This window comes from Mobula hypostoma, chromosome 23, assembly GCF_963921235.1.
Source record: "Mobula hypostoma chromosome 23, sMobHyp1.1, whole genome shotgun sequence".
Classification (NCBI taxonomy): Eukaryota; Metazoa; Chordata; class Chondrichthyes; order Myliobatiformes; family Myliobatidae; genus Mobula; species Mobula hypostoma.
In genome coordinates, this window is record NC_086119.1 from 29,623,585 (window position 1) to 29,645,984 (window position 22,400).

Below are 22,400 nucleotides of genomic sequence, written 5' to 3' on the forward strand. Positions count from 1 at the left end.
CTCGTTAGATTCTGGACTAGTTCCTGAGGATTGGAGGGTGGCTAATGTAACTCCACTTTTTAAAAAAGGAGGGAGAGAGAAACCGGGGAATTATAGACCTGTTAGCCTAATGTCGGCGGTGGGGAATCTGCTGGAGTCAGTTATCAAAGATGTGATAACAGCACATTTGGAAAGTGGTGAAATCATCGGACAAAGTCAGCATGGATTTGTGAAAGGAAAATCATGTCTGACGAATCTCATAATATTTTTAGGATGTAACTAGTAGAGTGGATAGGGGAGAACCAGTGGATGTGGTATATTTGGATTTTCAAAAGGCTTTTGACAAGGTCCCACACAGGAGATTAGTGTGCAAACTTAAAGCACACGGTATTGGGGGTAAGGTATTGATGTGGATAGAGAATTGGTTAGCAGACAGGAAGCAAAGAGTGGGAATAAACGGGACCTTTTCAGAATGGCAGGCAGTGACTAGTGGGGTACCACAAGGCTCAGTGCTGGGACCCCAGTTGTTTACAATATATATTAATGACTTGGATGAGGGAATTAAATGCAGCATCTCCAAGTTTGCGGATGACACGAAGCTGGGTGGCAGTGTTAGCAGTGAGGAGGATGCTAACAGGATGCAGGGTGACTTGGATAGGTTGGGTGAGTGGGCAAATTCATGGCAGATGCAATTTAATTGTGGAATGTGAGGTTATCCACTTTGGTGTCAAAAACAGGAAAACAGATTATTATCTGAATGGTGGCCGATTAGGAAAAGGGGAGGTGCAACGAGACCTGGGTGTCATTATACACCAGTCATTGAAAGTGGGCATGCAGGTACAGCAGGCATTGAAAAAGGTGAATGGTATGCTGGCATTCATAGCGAGAGAATTTGAGTACAGGAGCAGGGAGGTACTACTGCAGTTGTACAAGGCCTTGGTGAGACCACACCTGGAGTATTGTGTGCAGTTTTGGTCCCCTAATCTGAGGAAAGACATCCTTGCCATAGAGGGAGTACAAAGAAGGTTTACCAGATTGATTCCTGGGATGGCAGGACTTTCATATGATGAAAGACCGGATCAACTAGGCTTATACTCGTTGGAATTTAGAAGATTGAGGGGGGATCTTATTGAAACATATAAAATCCTAAAGGGATTGGACAGGCTAGATGCAGGAAGATTGTTCCTGATGTTGGGGAAGTCCAGAACGAGGGGTCACAGTTTGAGGATAAAGGGGAAGCCTTTTAGGACCGAGATTAGGAAAAACTTCTTCACACAGAGAGTGGTGAATCTGTGGAATTCTCTGCCACAGGAAACAGTTGAGGTCAGTTCATTGGCTATATTTAAGAGGGAGTTAGATATGGCTCTTGTGGCTAAAGGGATCAGAGGGTATGGGGGGGAAGGCTGGTACAGGATTCTGAGTTGGATGATAAGCCATGATCATACTGAATGGCGGTGCAGGTTCGAAGGGCCGAATGGCCTACTCCTGCACCTATTTTCTATGTTTCTATCCTCTACTTAAACGTGAGAGATTCTGCAGAGGCTGGAAATGCAGAGCAGCATGCACAAAGTTCTGGAGAGACTCAGCAGGTCAGGCAGAGCCCTCCAGTTCTGTAAGCCAGGCTTTGTCCTTCCAACACTTCTGACTCTGTCCTTTCATTTCAGTTTTTAAAACCTGAAGCTATGTCTGTATAACACAAATTAAAATGTAAATTTTCAGATTTAAAATGCTGGAAAATTTATAATTGAAAATTTTAACAAGGGTATTTTGTTAATTAGAAGGAAGGCTTTTAGTATTACAACAATATTCTTACTGTGACTTTCTCCACAGAAATTGTGACACTGGAAAAAGTTGCAGAGAAAAATACCAGTACAATTCTTAACTGGTACACAATGTTGGTTATGACTTGGAAACTAATTGGTATATCCAACCTTTATGTGATGATACTATTTAAAATGGTTACATTTTTAAACTTGTATTTAAACCATGTCACTTTAGTGAAAATGAAATGCTGGAAGTACTCAAGGTCGATGGAAGTTGTCAATCTGAAGCATTGTTTCTCCCTACAGATGCAGCCTGACTTAGTGAGCATTTCCAGCATTTTTCTGTTTTTATTCTCCATCTTCAGTTTTTGGCTTTTATTTTAATCAATAAGAACTTGAATTCACTTAGCCAGAATGTCATTCCTTGGTTTAGGACTAGAACTGCCCTCCTCAAGGCTGTAGGCACAGTGCTCAAAGTCAGGAAGATGTCAATTTTGAAAATGTAAATTGGCAGAATACTAATAGAAATGGAGAGAACAGAGGAGGGTTGAGATGTTCAAAGGACTATTATTATTGAAGCTAATGGTGTTGATGACAGAATGCTAGACTGGTGTGAGAGCCCCTTTCAATGAGTAGCTCAGATGTATAGAACTAGCTCAATCTGCAAAAGGTGCAGACTATGGAAAAAAATATTTGTTTTTGTTTTAAATAAGCTGGGATAAGACAAGTCAGCCTTGTACATTCAATGGCAAATGTGTATAAAATTATGGGTCAGAGAGAAGGCAAAAATGACCACAACCATTTGGGGGGGTCATTGAGATTTTGGGAAACCATCTGTTATTGTCTTAATTATTTGTATTGGATGCAACTTTCTTAAATCTATTGTCCTAAAATACCAGTAGTCACAAACAAGTTTTGAGTTGATTTAAATCAAATCATGAAAGTGAGTGAAAACTACGAAAGTCTTGCACCTTGGATATCATCTGAGTTTTGGGCCACTTGCCTTTGCTGGTTTTAAGATGTACGTGTGAATGCCGGAAAATGCATATCAGAAAAGGCAGTGATTCCTGCTTAGCACTGAAGTTGCTTAATTTCCACCAATGCAGCACTTCTAGATTGCATTTTCTCAGTGAATTTGCTGCTGAGCCCCAGGTTTTTGTTTTAAACCTTTAAAATACAGTCTTAATTAGCCTCTTTTATTCTCCATCTGGTAAAGTTGTCAATGTTCAAGTGGAGAGACAATACAGAAAGTTATGTTACAGAGGGCTTTGGGAGCATTTGTGAATAGAAACACAATGCTGTGCCGAACATGTACTTGCTTTAGAAGTTATCTAGGGTTTCCCATAGCCCTCTGTTTTTCTAAGCTCCATGTACCTATCCAGGAGTCTCTTAAAAGACCCTGTTGTATCTACCTCCACTGTTGCCGGCAGCCCATTCCATGCACTCACCACTCTCTGCATTTTTAAAAAAAAATCAGCTTAACCCCCAACATCTCCTCTGTGCCTACTTCCAAGCACCTTAAAACTGTGCTCTCTCGTGCTAGCCATTTCTGTCCTGGGAAAAAGCCTCTGACTATCCACATGATCAATGCCTCTCGTCAACTTGTACACCTCTATCAGGCCACCTCTCATCTTCCACCACTCCAAGGAGAAAAGGCCAAGTTCACTCAACCTATTCTCATAAGGCATGCTCCCCAATCCAGGCAACATCCTTATAAATCTCCTCTGCATTCTTTCTATAGTTTCCACATCCTTCCTGTAGTGAGGTGACCAGAACTGAGCACAGCATTCCAAGTGGGGTCTGACCAGGGTCCTATATATCTGTGTGTCATTACCTCTCGGCTCTTGAACTCAATCCCACGGTTGATGAAGGCCAATGCTCTATACGCCTTAACCACAGAGTCAACCTGTGCAGCAGCTTTGAGTGTCCTATGGACTCAGACCCCAAGATCCCTCTGATCCTCCACACTGCCAAGAGTCTATATTCTGCCATCATATTTGACCTACCAAAATGAACCACCTCACACTTATCTGGGTTCAACTCCATCTGCCACTTCTCAGCCCAGTTTTGCATCCAATCGATGTCCTGCTCTAACCTTTGACAGTCCTCCACACTATCCACAACACCCCCAGCCTTTGAGTCATCAGCAGATTTACTAACCCATTCCTCCACTTCTTCATCCAGGTCATTTATAAAAATCACAAAGAGAAGGGGTTCCAGAACAGATCCCTGAGACACACCACTGGTCGCTGACTTCCATGCAGAATATGACCCATCTACAGCTAGTCTTTGCCTTCTGTGGGCAAGCCAATTCTGGATCCATAAAGCAATGTCCCTTTAGATTTTATGCCTCCTTACTTTCTCAATAAGCCTTGCTGAAATCCATATACACTACATCTACTGCTCTACCTTTATCACTGTGTTTAGTTACATCCTCAACAATTTCAATCAGGCTTGTAAGGCATGACCTGCCTTTGACAAAGCCATGCTGACTATATCTAATCATTATGCCTCCCCAAATGTTCATAAATCCTGCCTCTCAAGATCTTTTCCATCAACTTACCAACTACTGAAGTAAGGCTCACTGGTCTATAATTTTCTGGGCCATCTCTACTCCCTTTCTTGAATAAGGGAACGACATCTGCAACCCTCCAATCCTCTGGAATCTCTCTCATCCCCATTGATAATGGAAAGATCATTGCCAGAGGTTCAGTGATCTCGTCCTTCGCCTCCCATTGTAGCCTGGGGTACATCTCGTCCGGTCCTGGAGACTTATCCAACTTGATGCTTTCCAAAAGCTCCAGCACATCCCCTTTCTTAATGTCTGTATGCTCAAGCTTTTCAATCTGCTGTAAGTCATCCCTACAATCGCCAAGATCCTTTTCCACAGTGAATACTGAAGCAGAGTACTCAGTAAGTACCTTTGCTGTCTCCTCCGGTTCCATACACACTTTTCCACTTTTTCACACTTGATTGGTCCTATTCTCTCACGTCTTATCCTCTTGTTCTTCATATATTTGTAAAATGCCTTGGGGCTTTCTTTAAACCTGCTTGCCAAGGCCTTCTCATGGCCTGTTCTGGCTCTTCTAATTTCATTCTTAAACTCCTCTCTACTAGCCTTATAATCTTCTAGATCTCTATCATTACCTAGTTTTTTGAACTTTTCGTAAGCTTTTCTTCTTTACTAGATTTTGAACAGCCCTTGTACACCATGTTTCCTGTACCCTACCATCCTGTTCCCTGTCTCATTGGAACGTACCTATGCAGAACACCACACAAATGTCCCCTGAACATTTGCCACATTTTTGCTGTACGTTTCCCTGAGAACATCTGTTACCAATTTGTTTCCAAGTTCCTGCCTGATAGCTTCATGTTTCCCTTTATTCCAATTAAACACTTTGCTAACTTGTCTGTTCCTATCCCTCTCCAATGCTATGGTAAAAGAGATAGAATTGTGATCACTATCTCCAAAATGCTCTCCCACTGAGAGACCTGACACCTGACCAGGTTCATTTCCCAATACCAGATCAAGTACAGCCTCTCCTCTTGTAGGCTTATCTACATATTGTGTCAGGAAACATTCCTGAAAACACCTAACAAAACCCCTTGCTCTAGGGAAATGCCAATCAATACTTGGGAAATTAAAATCTCCCACCATGACAACCCTATTATTACACCTTTCCAGAATTTGTCTCCTCATCTGCTTCTCGATATAGTCATAGTCATACTTTATTGATCCTGAGGGAAATTGGTTTTCGTTACAGTTGCACCATAATTAAATAGAAATAAAACCATAAATTAAATAGTAATAATCATAGTCATACTTTATTGATCCCGGGGGAAATTGGTTTTCGTTACAGTTGCACCATAAATAATAAGTAGTAATAGAACCATAAATAGTTAAATAGTAATATGTAATTTATGCCAGTAAATTATGAAATAAGTCCAGGACCAGCCTATTGGCTCAGGGTGTCTGACCCTCCAAGGGAGGAGTTGTAAAGTTTGATGGCCACAGGCAGGAATGACTTCCTATGATGCTCAGTGTTGCATCTCGGTGGAATGAGTCTCTGGCTGAATGTACTCCTGTGCCCATCCAGTACATTATGTAGTGGATAGGAGACATTGACCAAGATGGACAGCATCCTCTTTTCAGACACCACCGTCAGAGAGTCCAGTTCCATCCCCACAACATCACTGGCCTTACGAATGAGTTTGTTGATTCTGTTGGTGTCTGCTACCCTCAGCCTGCTGCCCCAGCACATAACAGCAAACAGCAAATATCCCTGTTACTATTGGGTGGTCTATATATTTGGAAAAAAAAACACCCAGTAGAGTTATTGACCCCTTCCTGTTTTTAACTTCCACCCACAGAAACTCAGTAGACAATTCCTCCATGACTTTCTTCTTTTCTGCAGCCGTGACACTATCTCTGATACGCCACCACCTCTGCCTTCCTCCCTGTCCTTTCTGAAACATCTAAAGCCTGGCACTCCAAGTAACCATTCCTGCCCCTGAGCCATCCAAGTCTCTGTAATGGCCACAACATCATAGCTCCAAGTACTGATCTACGCTCCAAACTCATCCGCTTTGTTCCTGATGCTTCTTGTATTAGAACAGACACATCTCAAACCATCGGTCTGAGCGTATCCCTTCCTATCAATCTGCCTATGCTCCCTCTCGCACTGTCTCCAAGCTTTCTCACTGCCCCTTCCTCCGTCTCTTCAGTTCAGTTCCCATCCCCCAGCAATTCTAGTTTAAACTCTTCTGAAATCTGAATCCCTTCTCCCTGCTCCAGTCCCTCAGCCACGCATTCATCCTCCACCTCACTCTATTCCTATACTCACTGTTGCATAGCACAGGCAGTAATCCTGAGATTGCTACCTTTTGAAGTGCTGCTGCTCAATTTCCTAACTCCCTGTAGTCTGTTTTCAGGACCTCCTCCCTTTTCCTACCTATGTCGTTGGTTCCAGTACGTACCACGACCTCTGACTTCCCACTTCAGGATATCGTGGACACGATCAGAAACATCCCGGACCTTGGCACCTGGCAAGCAAACTACCATCCGCGTTTCTTTCCTGCGTCTACAAAATTGCCTGTCTGACCCCCTAACTTATAGAGTTCCCTATTATTGCTGCCTTCTTCCTTTCCCTACCCTTCTGAGCTGCAGGGCCAGACACTGTGCCAGAGGTGTGGCCACTGTTGCTTCCCCCAAGTAAGCCGATTCCTCCCCCTGTACTCAAACAGGAGTACTTATTGTTAAGGGGGACATCCACAGGGGTACTCACTAGTATCTGACTCTTGCCCTTCCCTCTCCTGTTACCCACTTACCCATCTCCTGAGACCCCGGTGTGACTACTTGACTATAGCCCCTCTCAATCACCTCCTCACTTTCCCTAACCAGACGAAGGTCATCGAGCTGCATCTCCAGTTCCCAAAGGAGCTGCAGCTCCAGGCACCTGATGCAGATGTGGCCGTCCGGGAAGCTGGAGATCTCCCGGACTTCCCACATCTGACACCCAGTACAGAACACCGGCCTCACAGACATTCTTCCTGTTTCTATTCCTCACAGGTAACCTACCTCGCCTCAACCCCTTATCGCCGAAGCCCTACCGCTCTGCCTCAGATCACTCCGTCGATGACCGCTCCGCTAGGCAGTGTCTCCCTTTTATGCCTGAACCTTCCCTGCTATTTAACTCACGATTGGTGCGCCGGTTATAGCCGCTGATAGGCCATGTACAATGGACTAACGCTCTCGAAGCTCCCTTTTTAAGCAACCTGATGTATCTAGCATGTAGATAGAGCCAGTAATTACAAAGGCAAATGGAATGTTGTCCTTCATTTCAAATGGAGAAGGAATATAAAAGTAGAGAAGCACTTCTGCCAGTCAGTATACAGGTTGTTAATCAGACCTCCGCTGGAGCACTGTAAAATTTTGTTCTCATTTTAAGGATGTATTAGAGGTAAGTTTAAGATGATGAGAGGCATTGATCGTGTGGATAGTCAGAAGTGTTTTTTATTCCCAGGGCTGAAATGGCTAGCACGAGAGGGCAGAGTTTTAAGGTGCTTGGAAGTAGGTACAGAGGAGATGTCAGGGGTAAGTTTTTTACGCAGAGAGTGGTGAGTGCGTGGAATGGGCTGCCGGCTGTGGTGGTGGAGGCGGAAATGATCGGATCTTTTAAGAGACTCCTGGACAGGTACATGGAGCTTAGAAACATAGAGTGCTATGGGTAACCCTGGGTAATTTTCAAGGTAAGGACATGTTCGGCACAGAATTGTGGGCCGAAGGGCCTGTATTGTGCCACAGGGTTTCTATGAGTTAATGAATGTTGATGGTTAGGTTCTTGTGATGAAAGTCTGTGCTTCTTCCTATAGATGCTGTCTGGTCTGCTGTGGTCCACCAGCATTTTGTGTGTGTTGCTTGAATTTCCAGCATCTGCAGATTTCCTCGTGTTTTATGTTTCCACTTGTGAGAACAGTTAGCGTAGTTTGAATATAGTGTTGCCCATTAAAATGCAAATGAGGAAGAATTTCTTCTGGCAATGTCACAAATCTTTGCAGTTCTTTACTCCAGAAAGCTGCAGGGGTTGAGTTGTTAAATACAAGTCGAATAGAGATTTTTGATGTGGAGTTTTAGGTTATGGGGAATAGATAAGGAAGTTGAACTGGAATTTAGATTTATACAGTATGAAAACATGCATATAGAAACATAAATCGTGCGTGCTTTTATTTTTTGCGTGACTTTTTTGTCTCGTTAGTTGTTTTTTGGGTCTCTTGTTTTGTGGCTGCCTGTAAGGAGAGGAATCTCAAGGTTGTATAATTCGTACACACTTTGATCAATAAGTGTACTTTGAACTTTTAACAAAGATGATTCTACACTAATCTCATTTGTCTCTATTTGACCCATATCCTTCTAAAACCTTTCCTATCCATGTACCTGTCCAAATGTGTTAAATATTTGTAGTTGTTCCACCTCCACCATTTCCTTCGGCAGCTTCCTTCCACATACCCATAAGGTGAGTGAGTAAAAGCTTACCTCCCGGGATCCCTTAGTGTCTTAGATTCGACAACCCTAAGAAGAATACTCCTTAACCAGTCTGTGTCCATCGCAGTTCTGTGAATAAGACCATAAGATAAAGGGGCAGAATCAGCCATTAGGCCCATTGAGTCTGCTCCACCATTTCATCATGGCTGATCCAATTTTCCTCTCAGCCCCAATCACTTGCCTTCTCCCTGTATCCCTTCCTGCCCTGATCAATCAAGAATCTATCAATCTCTGCCTTAAATATACATAAAGACTTGGCCTCCACAGCAACCTGTAGCAAAGAATTCCACAGATTCACCACTCCCTGGCTAAAGAAACTTCTCCTCATCTGCATTCTAAAAAGATGCCCCTCTATTCTGAGGCTGTGTCCTCTAGTCTTAGACTCTCCCACCATAGGAAGCATCCTCTCCACAAAAACTCTATCAGGGCCTTTCACAATTCAATAGGTTTCAATGAGGTCACCCCTCATTCTGCTGAATTCTAGTGAATACAGGCCCAGAGACATCAAACGCTCTTTTGACAAGCCATTCAATCCTGGAATCATTTTCATGAACCCCCTTTGAGCCCTCTCCAGTTTCAGCACATTCTTTCAAAGTTCGGGGCCCAAAACTTTTCACAATACTCCAACTGAGGCCTCACCAGTGCTCTGAAGTCTCCTTGTCCCCTGTTACTACCTCTACAGTGTCATTTTCCAGTGGTCAGATATCTACACTCACCTCTCTTTTATACTTTATATGTATCTGAAGAAACTTGGTATCCTTTTTAATATTGATGAGCTTACTTTTGTGTTCCATTTTTACCACCTTAGACATTCTTAGTTGCTTTCTGTTGTTTTTAAAAGCTTCCCAATCCTCTAACTTCCCACGAATTTTTGCTCCATTATATGCCCTTTCTTTGGCTTTGACTTCTCTTGTTAGCCACAGATGTGTCATCTTTCCTTTAGAACATTTCTGCTCTTTGGGATGTATATATTCTGTGCATTCTGAATTATTTCCAAAAATTCAAGCCATTGCTGTGCTACCATCATCTCTGCCAGTGTTCTTTTCCAATCAATTTTGTCTAACTCCTCTCTCATGCCTCTGTAATTCCCTTTACTCCACTGTAATACTGATACATTTAACTTTAGCTTCTTCACCTCAATTTTCAGGGTGAATTCGATCTTATTATGATAACTTTCCCCTAAGGGTTCTTTTACCTTAAGCTCTCTAATCAATTCTGATTAATTGCACATCACCCAGTCCGGAATAGCTGATCCCCTAGTGGGCTCAACCATGAACTGCTCTTAAAAGCCCTCTCATAGGCATACTAGAAATTTCCCCTCCTATAATCCAGCACCAAACTGATTTTCCAAATCTATATGCATATTGAAGTCCCCCTTGACTATTGTAACATTGCCCTTTTGGCATGCATTTTCTATCTCCATTATAGTTTGTATACCACATCCTTGTTACTGTTTAGAGATCTGTATACAACTCCCATCTGGGCATTTTTACCCTTGTTGTTCCTTAGCTATATTCACAATGATTCAACAGCTTCTGACTCTATATTACTTTCTAATGATTTGATTTGATTTCATTTTTACCAACAGAGCAATGCTGTCCCCTCTGCCTTCCTGCCTGTTCTTTTGATACAATGTGTATCCTTGGGCTTTAAGGTCCCATTTATAATCTCCTTTCAGCCATGATTCAGTGATGCCTACAACATCATGTCTGCCAACTTCCCCTCCAGTTCAGGTGCAAACCTTCCCTTCTGTACAGGTCCCACCTTCCCTGGAAGAGAGCCCAATGATCCAAAAATCTTACGCACTCCTCCTACACCAAATCCTTAGCCACATATTAAACTGTATAATCTTCCTAGTTCTGGCCTCACTAGCACATGGCACTGGTAGCAACCCTGAGAACACAACCCTGGAGGTCCTGCCCTTTAACTTAGCCCCTAACTCCCTGTGCAAAACATTGTCAATCGTCCTGCCCATGTCATTGGTACCTACATGGACCACGACCTCTGGCTGTTCATTCTTCCACTTAAGAATGCCGAGGACTCGATCCGAGATATCCTAGGCCCTGGCACCGAGGAGGCAACATACCTTTGGGAATCTCGTTCTCATCTACAGAACCTCCAATCCATTCCCCTAACTAATGAATTCCTTATCACCACAGTGTGCCTCTTCTCCCTGCTTCCTTTCTGAGTCACAGAGGCAGACTCGGTGCTAGAGACATGACTTAATGTGTTTTCCCTCTGTACAGTCACCCCCACCAACAGTATCCAAAGTGCTAAACCTGTTGTTGAGAGGGGATGGCCATGGAACTACTCTGCACTGGTTCCTTAACCCCTTTCCCTTTCCCTTTCCTGATTGTCACCCGTCCTGGACACTGGGCGTAATTACCTCTCTATATGTCCTACCTATTACCTCCTCAGCCTCCTGAATGATCCGGAGTCCATCCAGTTCCAGCTCCAACTCCTTTAAGGTGGATTGTTAGAAGCTACAGCTAGGTGCGCTTCTCGCATTTGTAGTCATTAGGGGCACTGGAGGCTTCCCTGCCTTCTCTGATCCTGCAAGAGGAGCATTCAACTATCCTGCCTGGCATCTCTATTGTCTTAACTGAGCAGATATCAAGAAGGGAAGGGAAAAAAAAACTTAACCTGGAGCTGCTTTTTGTTTCTGACTGAAGCCTCAGTATCACCACTCTGACTCTGTCCACTTAAACTATGGCCACTGCACTTGCCCTGCCTTCCCCTAATTTGCTCTTGCTAATCAGTCCCAGATGCCGATTGGTCGCTGATCAAAGCTCTTTAAGGTCACCCCTCAGCCTCCTTTGTTCCATGGAAAAGAGTCCCAGCCTATCAGTCTCTTGAGACACAACCTGTCCTGTGAATCTTTACCTGCTTCCACCCACCTGATCACATCCTTCCTGCAGCGGAGTGACCAGAATTGTCAACCATCAATCTTGAATATTAACAATTTCTCTTTCCACAGATGCTGCCTGGCTTGTTGAACATTGCAACACCTTTTGTACATTTTTATTATTGGATTTCCATCAAATATTCTGAATTAAGCTGTATCACCTGTAATGGAAAGTGTAATGGCTTTAAAGACATAAATGATATGGAATCCCGTGATTCTGTTCATCTCCAGAAGGACATATAAGGACAGTTGTTTATATACTGTTGTTTATCCTTCTGTCTTTTAATTAGTGCAATAATAAAATGAAAATATACGTATGCTTGTAGTTGGATTTCCAAATTATGATAACACTTCTAGACATCATGTGTTGTGTTAAAATCACATCAATTGTCTTCATCACTAATTTCTTCTACATGAAAAATCTGTGGGAGAAGGAAATTTCTGCCCTTTCCTGATTTATAACCCGTTAAAGAAATTAAAAAATTGTCCTGTATTTGTCCCTTCATCAAAGTGGAGATCTGAAATAAAAACATTAATCCATATACCAGACATCCCACCCTGCAAAATCTCATTTCAGGGCGGTAACACCACCATCTTCACCCCCCTCCCCCCGGTTGACCTCCAAGGGTGTACGTATTGTGACGAGAATACACATAAATTAAGATGTTTGCTGGCCTGGGCTAGCACCAGTGGCATCAGCAGTTGGTCTGCCACCTGCCCTCAGGGGAGGGAGAGATAAGGAACACAATGAAGCAGCATTTGGAGATGTTAATGAAGGAGCCATCAGTCTGGGTATTGTCAAGATCGGCTCCCCCTTTGAACCCTGAACTGTTTGAAGTGATGGACAGGCGATACCCCAGCAGGGGGATAAAAAGGGACAGGTTCGCTGAGGCAACACACACGACACCCCGAGGTAACGAGACCCTGGAAGCGGTGCGCCTCTCACAAGTCGGTGGGAAGCTCTTGGACGGCTGATCGGGGGATCAGCCTTAAGCGCACAGGGTGGAAAGGTACGATCAGCGGGAACCCGGTGTGTGTCCACCCTCGCTTGGGTGCCGGGTTCACTGCAGAGGATCGACCACATCTGGAGGAGGGGTCACAGTCGGTGACCTCAGGTGACATCACAAAGGACTCGCCCGAAAGCTGCTTGTGAGCAATATCACCGGTCTGTGAGTGGAAGCCGTTTTGAATGATCATTCGTTCTTGTTCTCTCTCTCCTTCCCCCCACATTGTCCATCGCCACGGCAACGATTACTGCGAACTGAACTAAACTGAACTGGACTTTGTGTCGCTTTGAAATTGGTCATTTACCCCTAGACAACGATAGAGCTTGATTGATCCTGTTATCTTAATTCTGTGCACATGTGTGTTTATCATTGCTGAACTGTTGCATTTATTATCCTTTCGATTACTGTGTTGCTTGTTTCTTTAATAAAACTTTCTTAGATCTAGCAATCCAGACTCCAACTGAGTGATCCATTTCTGCTGGTTTGGCAACCTAGTTACGGGGTACAGGACATTTGATTATGAAAGAACACAACAATTTATTTGATCACATATTGAAACTATTTACACACGTAGGACATCAATAGAGTAGCTCCTTAGCAGCTAGTTTAAATAACGTTAGCTATGCTAATAAATGAATGACACCTGTTAAACTCACCTTAACATGTCTTTTAGATTATGAAGACACGCAGTCCTCTTTTATTGTCATTTAGTAATGCATGATTTAAGAAATGATACAATATTTCCTCCAGTGTGATATCACAAAACACAGGACAGACCAAGCCTGAAAAAACGAACAAAACCACATAATTATAACATATAGTTACAACAGTGCAACAATACCATAACTTGATGAAGAAGTCCATGAGCACAGTAAAGTTCAAAGTCTCTCAAATGTCCCACATCTCACGCAGACGGAGAGAAGGAAGAAAAACTCTCCCTGCCATACCCGACCATGGTCGGACTCCTGAGTCATTCGAAAACTTCGAGCTCTGATCAGCTCTCTGACACCAAGTACTGAGCGCCATCACTATCCCAACGATTCCACCTCCTTCTCTGTCGCCAACAGCAGGCAAAGCCAAGGATTTTGAGGCCTACCCTCCGAAAGATTCCCGACCGCGCAGTAATGACAGCAGTGAACGAGCGTTTCAGAAATTTCTCCAGATGTTCCTCTGTGCTTTCACGTCTGTCTCCATCAAATCAGAATTGTCCACGGCCCCTATTTAATAGATGAGATATCATTTTTCATCGGAGGGCTGCGCACGCGCGTCGTGCTGCTTCTCTTCTCCTGTTGCCCACCATGGGCAATAGAAAAGGCACTGTTGCAAACAATGCAGCGAGCAACACTGTCATTATTTTTGACCCCTATTACCCCTACACATTAGTGTAGTCTGGGGTGCAGTATGTGTGGTAAACCATGTATATATGTTGTAACTCGGTTACCTGTCTGGACACACCCCTCTGCTGACTGCCCCTGTGGCTCCTCCCACAGAGTCCTGTGTAAAGGTGTCCGCCTTGCCCCTCCCCCTCAGTCCGGGGGCAGACACTCACTGTGGAGGTCGTATTGTACAGCGAATAAAAGCTTTTCAGTATTTTACCAAACCTCAGTCTTTTGGAGTAATTGAAGGTGCTTCAATTTTATTCGCTGTACGTTTTAAAACATGGAACAGGCTCTGAGACCAGAAAAATTAGACCTCAATCCGCAAACACCTGAAGCTGGAAACGCTTTCGAACTCTGGCTGGCCTGCTTCAAAGCGTATCTAGAGGAGATTAAAGCGACCGACCCCGTAGCGAAGCGCAGAGTTCTACTCTCCAGGGTCAGTCCACGGGTCTATTCGCTGATCAGAGACCAGCCGAACTACGACGGCGCGATGAACGCATTCAAAAGACAATACCTGCGGCCGATAAACAGCATCTATGCTCGGCACCGTTTAGCGACACGGCAACAACGCCCCGGGGAATCGAGTGCTGAGTTTGTCCGGGCCCTACAGACACTCGTGCGGGTCTGCAATTGCCAGGAGCTGACGGCGGCGCAGCATGCAGAACTCCTAGTGAGAGACGCCTTCGTCACAGGGACCAGGTCAGTGTACGTGCGCCAGCGGCTGCTGGAAAAAGCCGATCTTACCCTAAATTCGGCGATGGAGCTGGCTGATACGTTGGAGGCCGCTCTGCATAACTCCGAGGCTCTCCAGGCACGCGATCCCCCGATGGCCTCGTGGGTGCCGCACACCCCGCAACCTGCCGGCGAATCGACCGACCTCGGCTGCCGCCAGTCATGAGTCTGCGAAGTGCTACTTCTGCGGACTGGAGAAGCACCCCGGGAAACGCTGTGCGGCCCAACAAGCTACCTGATCTAGCCGCGGAAAGAAGGGCCACTTCGCCAAGGTCTGTAAGTCAAAACCGCGAGCAGGATCGAGCAGCGCCGCATGCGAAATGTGGGGGCCGCCATCTTCCCTGCACGCTGCCACCACGTGCGAGACATGGGGGTCGCCATCTTGCCTGCCGCCATCTTCCCTGCACGCCACCACCACGTGCGAGACATGGGGGCGGCCATCCTGGTTGGCGCCACCTCCCACCGCCTACGACCAACGGGTGCTCACGGGGCTCCCCACCACGCCGGACCAAGACAGCGACCCCACCCTGGCTTCCGTGACCCTCGACCAAAGCACTCCCCACCAGCTCGCAAGGTCAATGATGGACATCCTGGTGGAGGGGCAAAGGACAAACTGCCTGTTTGACACAGGCAGCACGGAGAGTTTTATCCACCCGGCCACGGTGCAGCATTGTGGACTCATGATACGGCCGGTAAGTCGGAGGGTCACCATGGCCTCCAGGGCGCGTACAACAGACATCTGGGGGGGTTGTGTAGCGACACTAGTGGTGCAGGGCACAGAATATCGGGACTTTACGTTACTGGTCTTGCCTCAACTGTGTGCCCTTGTGCTGTTGGGGTTGGACTTCCAGAGCCACCTGAAAAGTGTGACAATGAAGTATGATGGGCCCCTCCCACCAATTACTGTCATAAATCCCCTGTTTTGTAGAGATATGTCACGTACCCTGCTACTGACCACACACACACACACACACACCGACCCGCACATCCCACCCAACATCATGCCAACTGCCACACTACCGACACCACTTGCGGCCTCTCCACCCTCAGGATCCCTCCCCCACCGCTGTTCGCCAACCTGACCCCCGACTGTAAACCTGTGGCAACTAAAAGCAGGAGGTACAGAGCGGGGGACAGAGCTTTCATTAAGTTGGAGGTGCAGCGGCTGCTCAGGGAGGGGGTCATTGAGGCAAGCACAAGTCCTTGGAGGGTGCAAGTGGTGGTTGTTCGGAACGGGGAGAAGAATAGGATGGTCGTGGACTATAGCCAGACCATCAATAGGTTCACGCAGCTTGACGCGTACCCTCTACCCCACATCGCGGATATGGTCAATCAGATAGCACAGTACAAGGTGTACTCGACCATAGACCTAAAATCCGCTTACCATCAGCTCCCCATCCGCCGGGAGGACCACCCTTACACTGCCTTCGAGGCAGACGGCAGGCTTTATCAATTCCTGCGCGTCCCCTTTGGTGTCACGAATGGTGTATCTGTCTTCCAGAGGGCAATGGACCAGATGGTGGACCAGTGCCAACTGAAGGCCACGTTCCCATATTTGGATAACATCACCATCTGCGGTCACGACCAGCAGGATCACGACAACAACCTCCAAGAATTTCTCCAAGCAGCCAAATATTTCAACCTCACCTATAACAAGGACAAGTGTGTATTTGGGACCACCCGACTTGCTATCCTTCGGTGTGTCGTGGAGAATGGAATCATTGGCCCTGACCCCGACCGTATGCGCCCCTTGTTGGAACTCCCTCTTCCCAATACCCTCAGAGCCCTCAAAAGGTGCCTGGGCTTCTTTTCATATTACGCCCAATGGGTCTCTAACTATGCAGACAAGGCCCGCCCCCGGTCAAGTCCACCACATTCCCCCTCTCTGCCGAGGCCCACACGGCCTTCAACCGCATAAAAGGGGACATTGCCAAAGCAGCAATGCATGCGGTGGATGAGGCCATTCCCTTCCAAGTAGAGAGTGACGCCTCCGACTTTGCGCTGGCTGCTACCCTCAACCAGGCAGGAAGGCCAGTGGCGTTCTTCTCCCGTACCCTTCAAGGCCCTGAAATTCGGCACTCTGCGGTAGAGAAAGAGGCCCAGGCCATAGTGGAAGCTATAAGGCACTGGAGGCACTATCTTGCCGGCAAAAGGTTCACTCTGCTAATTGACCAGCACTCAGTCGCATTCATGTTTAATAATCAGCAGTGGAGCAAAATCAAAAATGATAAAATTCTGAGGTGGAGAATCGAACTCTCCACCTACAACTATGACATCATGTACAGGCCTGGGAAGCTCAACGAGCCCTCCGATGCCCTATCCCAGGGAACATGTGCCAGCGCGCAGATCGACTGGCTATACGCCCTACATGTAGACCTTTGCCACCCGGGAGTCACCCGGCTTTTCCACTTCGTGAAAGCCCGGAACCTGCCTTACTCCCTTGAGGAGATCAGGATGATGACCAGGGACTGCCAAGTCTGCGCAGAGTGCAAACCGCACTACTACCGACCCAAAAAGGCACCACTCATCAAGGCCACCCGCCCCTTTGAGCGACTGAGTGTTGACTTTAAGGGCCCCCGTCCCTCCACCGACCGCAATGTGTACTTTCTTAACGTAATTGACGAGTACTCGCGGTTCCCCTTCGCCATCCCCTGCCCCGACACCACTACCACGTCAGTTATAAAAGCCCTGCGCAAGCTCTTCACTCTGTTCGGATACCCATGCTATATCCACAGTGACAGAGGGTCCTCGTTTATGAGTGACGAGCTGCGCCAATATCTACTGGCTAGGGGAATTGCAACCAGTAGGACCATGAGCTATAATCCCCGGGGGAATGGACAGGTAGAGAAGGAGAATGGCACAGTGTGGAAAGCCACACTCTTAGCCCTCAGGTCAAAGGGACTGCCGGTCTCCCGCTGGCAGGAGGTCCTTCCCGAGGCACTCCACTCCATCCGCTCCCTGTTATGCACCAATGCCACCCCTCATGAGCGGCTCTTTTCTTTTCCCAGAAAATTGACCACTGGAACCACCCTACCATCTTGGCTGACATCCCCGGGGCCAGTGCTGCTCCGGAAACATGCAAGGAGCAATAAATACTCCCCGATGGTCGAGAGGGTTCACTTACTTCATGCGAACCCCCAGTATGCCTACGTGGTTTTACCTGATGGGTGGGTGGACACGGTTTCCATCCGCGACCTGGTGCCCGCAGGAGCACTGGGCCCCTACCCTGAACACTCCGTGGTGACTATTGACCCCGTACCCACCAATGTATGTACCAAGACACCGTGCACCCCAAACCCTACACAGACACCACACGACACTCCCATACCGGGCGCGACGCACACGCACGAGGGATTACCGACGCTTAACGTGCTGGCACCTGAAGTCAGGCCCGAGCCAGCACAACCGCCATCGCCGGTGCTACGTAGATCACAGCGACGGACTCGACCGCCTGATAGACTTAACCTGTAAATATACTTGTTTTAAATATTGTCCGTCACTTTACCCCGCGGGACTCTTTTTAAAAAAAGGAGGGGTGAATGTGGTAAACCATGTATATATGTTGTAACTCGGTTACCTGTCTGGACACATCCCTCTGTTGACTGCCCCTGTGGCTCCTCCCACAGAGTCCTGTATAAAGGTGTTCGCCTTGCCCCTCCCCCTCAGTCCGGGGGCAGACACTCACTGTGGAGGTCGTATTGTACAGCGAATAAAAGCCTTTCAGTATTTTACCAAACCTCAGTCTTTTGGAGTAATTGAAGGTGCTTCAGTACGTTTTATATTTTCTTTTTTTCGAACACTCTGCCATGGTGCTGCAGGACACTAAACTGAACTGATGGACAATGAAAGAGAGAGAGAGAGCGAGATTGACTGTAAAGCCCTCCCACAGAGAAAACTGATAGGTCTATTTAGCTCAAAGAGCGACCAATCAGGATGCCCCCCCCCACTCCCAAAAATATCGATATCCGGGATATCGTATATAATTTGCGGGTGTCAGGGAACCACAATCAATATGCGGGAGACTCCTGGAACTTCCGGGAGAGGTGGGATGTCTACATCAGGATCACTAAGTTCATTAGGCCTAATGCAAGCATTTTGGAGCATAGTGATTTTGAAATAAAGTTACATGCTAATCTAGTCAGTTTTGTGAACTTCGAATTAAAACTAGAAAAAAACTTTAACCCTCATCTCAGCCCTTGTTGAGGACTATTAGGACAAAAAGGGATAACCTTTGAAATGTGTTTTCTGCAAAATTAGTGCATTGATCAACTGAACTAGGATGGAAGAAATGTAAATTTTTAAAAATCATTTTCCGATTGCGCGTTAGTTAAATTTGGGCTGTTGTGAATGTCACTGACTGGCAGTGCAGGAGAAGCTGTGTCCTCTACTTTGAAATGTCCCCGCGGACCCCAGGTGAGTTTGGGACACCTGAGCAGGTGCAGTCTGCTGGCTGAACGGACCAATGGGCGAAAGGGGGCGGAGCTCCGCCACACGTCTACAGCAGATGGCGCGCGAGGTCCCGGGAATATCAACCGCGCAAAAAAAAGGAAACTTTGAAAGGTTTTTCAAATAAGGACATACAATCAACCAAATGCAAAACCGGCGGTGTTTTTATACTGCAGAGAACTGGCGCGCAATACCGGTGGATCTCTCATGCACCTATAGCCACTCGCGATCTGTAGGAGAATGTGTAACCGCGTTGTCGTTACTATAAACATTTACAAACAACAGTAGAATGGAGCCATAATAGTTCAGCATTTTAAACACAAATCACGTTCAGCACCCCCCCCAACAAACATTTAGTCTCTGAAGGGAAGTGTGCTGAAAGGTGAGTGGAGTTACTCTGTCGCGCTGGGGGGGGGGGGGGTGTGTGTGTGTGTGGTGAATCTGCAGCCTGAACAACTCCCTCCCAGCTTGAGAAGTTTCGCGGTGACTATAAAAGTCCCAGGTGAATGTATTCACTGAGAACCTTTTTGAGGAATAAAGGAAAAAAAGAAGAATTACGACCATTTTCTGGGCGGTTACCACTCCACCCCCCTCGTCAACCGAGGCTGATCCCCAGCAGTCTGAATCCCTCCCCGGACAGAGAGAGGAGGCTCTCCTGCCATCAAGGAGACGTGGCACCGCGTCCCGCCACTGCACCGACACCCTGGTCCAGGTGAGTTCCCTGTGAGGGATCTGCGATTTATTTATGCTTTCCCTGATTGTCGGATGGTGGAGCGTTCCGGCTGGCTCGGTGCTCAGATGAGGGCTGGACTCCCGACTCCCGCGGGAAGGAGTTACTGTTGGCCTTCCTGCTCCGGGTTTTCTCCGCGGTGAGGCCTGCCAACATTTGGGAATAGTTTTACTTCTTCCGCCGTCCCGGCAAAAACATCAGCCCCTTAGACCTGTCAGATGGATCCAAAACAGACTCTGATGTTCAGAGAGACTGCTCACCAACTGCGAATCCCCTTAACTGGCTTGTTATCCCGCGTTCTGAATTGTGTGGACGTCTAATATAAACATTTGCATTGTGATAAAAATATGAACTGAAAACCCTCCATTCTTTCATTGCTATTTAGCCCATTATTTGAAATATTACGCAGGAACTCCCAAACAGTATATATTTCTGACTGTTTTATATTAACTGTAAGAGTCGGACCTTCCGCGGTCCCTGTGGCAACCAGTTGCATTTGCCTTAGTCATTCTACAGCTGAAATATTCTCCTATTGAGAGTCCGTAGTTAATAACAGGATCACGCACAAGCTGGCATTTGTTTCATATTGCATTTTTGACCTTTTAATAGCTATTCAGCAGAGTTGTGGGGGCGGGAGCAAAGTTTTAGGTTTGGCTACACTCAACGTGTGCCCAAATCGCAAAACCATAAAAATATGACAAATGTCAAAATAGGTGCGGTTTCCAGATGGAATTCGGTACTTGTTATTGCTCAGTGCTAGCAGGCAATAAAGTTCTTGGAATAGAGCCTTGGTTAGTTCTTGATTTAATTGGAATCTCCATAGATGTTCTATCACATAGTCATACTTTATTGATCCCGGGGGAAATTGGTTATCACCATTCGATCTGAAGCAGCTTGATCACCCCCCAACGTGTTTCTAGAAAACAAACATTTCCTAAACACCTCAATTGAGAAAGTGAGTCGATGCTTACTTTGATGAAAAAATAAGTTAATTGCTTTTGGTGTTGAATTGATAGTGTAAGGACAGTGTAGAATTACTGTTTTGAAGTAACTACATTGTTATTGGTTTTACCCTGAGCATGTCCTGTTGCAATCAAATGTGGAGAGCTACAAATGTAGTTCTCATCATAAAATAAAAAATCTGCGAATATAATCTTTCACACAAGATAGTATTTTGTATTTAACAGACTTTATTTGGTAAATTGGTTATTGTCACATGTTCAGGGGTACAAGGAAAAACTTGCATAATGTACATACTGATCAATTCATTACTACATGGAGTGTTGCAGTACAGATGCCGTGCAGGTAGATAGTAAGGTGACAGTGAGGTAGTTTGTGAGGCCAGATATCCTTATTGTACTAGGGAACCATCTTATACTCTTATGACGACAGGATAGAAGCTGCCCTTGAGCCTGCTTTAAGGGTATCTTCTGCCTGAAGAGATGGGGAGGAATGTCCGAGATGGGTTGGATCTTTGAGTATGCCAGCTGCAAAGCTGAAGCAGTCAGAAGTGTAGATGGATCCAGTGGAGGTGAGGCTGGCTTCCACGAGGAGCTGAGCTGTGCCTCCAGCTCTCTGCAGTTTCTTTCCGTCTCGGGCAGACCTGTTAGCATAGCAAACCGTGATGAATCCGGATAGGATGTTTTCTATGGTGCTTCGATTAAAAATTGCTGAGCTGAGAGCGGACATGCCAAATTCCTTAAGCCTCCCGAGGAAGTAGAGCTGCTGGTGAGCTGTATTGGCTGTGGCTTCATTGTGTTTGCATCATACAAGCTATTGGTGATGTTTACCCCTAGAAACTTAACTCAAAACCCTCTTGACCTCAGCACTTTAACGTAATCAGGAGTTTTGCACTACCTCCATTCTTGAGGTCAATGACAGCTCATTTGTTTTGCTGATATTGTGGGAAAGGTTGTTGTCATGATGTTATGTCTATCTCTTTCCTGTAGACTGTGATCTGTGGTCAGAAAGTCAAGAAACCTTTTGCCTCAAATGTACGAGTGTGGAGATGAGTTTGCTTGCAATGATAGTGTCGAGGGTGACCGTAGTCAATAAGCAAATAAACAATCATCTACCATAGTTGTCTTTATTGTCCAAATGCTTCAGAGATTAACGTTGGGCTAGGGAGATGGTGTCTGTCGTACATCTGTTGCTGAATTTCAGTGGGTCAGGGTTGTCTGGGAGGCTTGAGTTAATGCATGTCATGACCAGCCTCTTGAAGCACTTCATGATGGTGTATGTCAGAGTTTTGGAGCAGTGGTCATTAAGTTAAAATAAAATGGTTATTGAGGTGTGTATATATTACCATATACTGCCTTGAGATTCATTTTCTTGCGGGCATTTACAGGAAAATAAATACAATAGAATTTATGAAAAGAGCTACACATAATAAAGACTGACAAACAACCACTGTGCAA

The 22,400-nt window shown here is 46.0% G+C and overlaps 1 protein-coding gene across 2 annotated transcripts in view; it reads left to right on the forward strand.

Moving 5' to 3' along the window:
• Positions 1-19,402: 19,402 nt before the first annotated feature.
• LOC134336817 (rab effector Noc2-like) overlaps positions 19,403-22,400 on the forward strand; it is a 258,174-nt gene continuing 255,176 nt past the window's right edge. The window contains exon 1 of one of the 2 annotated variants that reach the window (XM_063031313.1): positions 19,403-19,965. The gene's annotated coding sequence lies outside the window, so the exon portion shown is untranslated. The remainder of the gene's footprint in view (positions 19,966-22,400) is intronic. The other variant, XM_063031312.1, reaches the window with a different exon arrangement.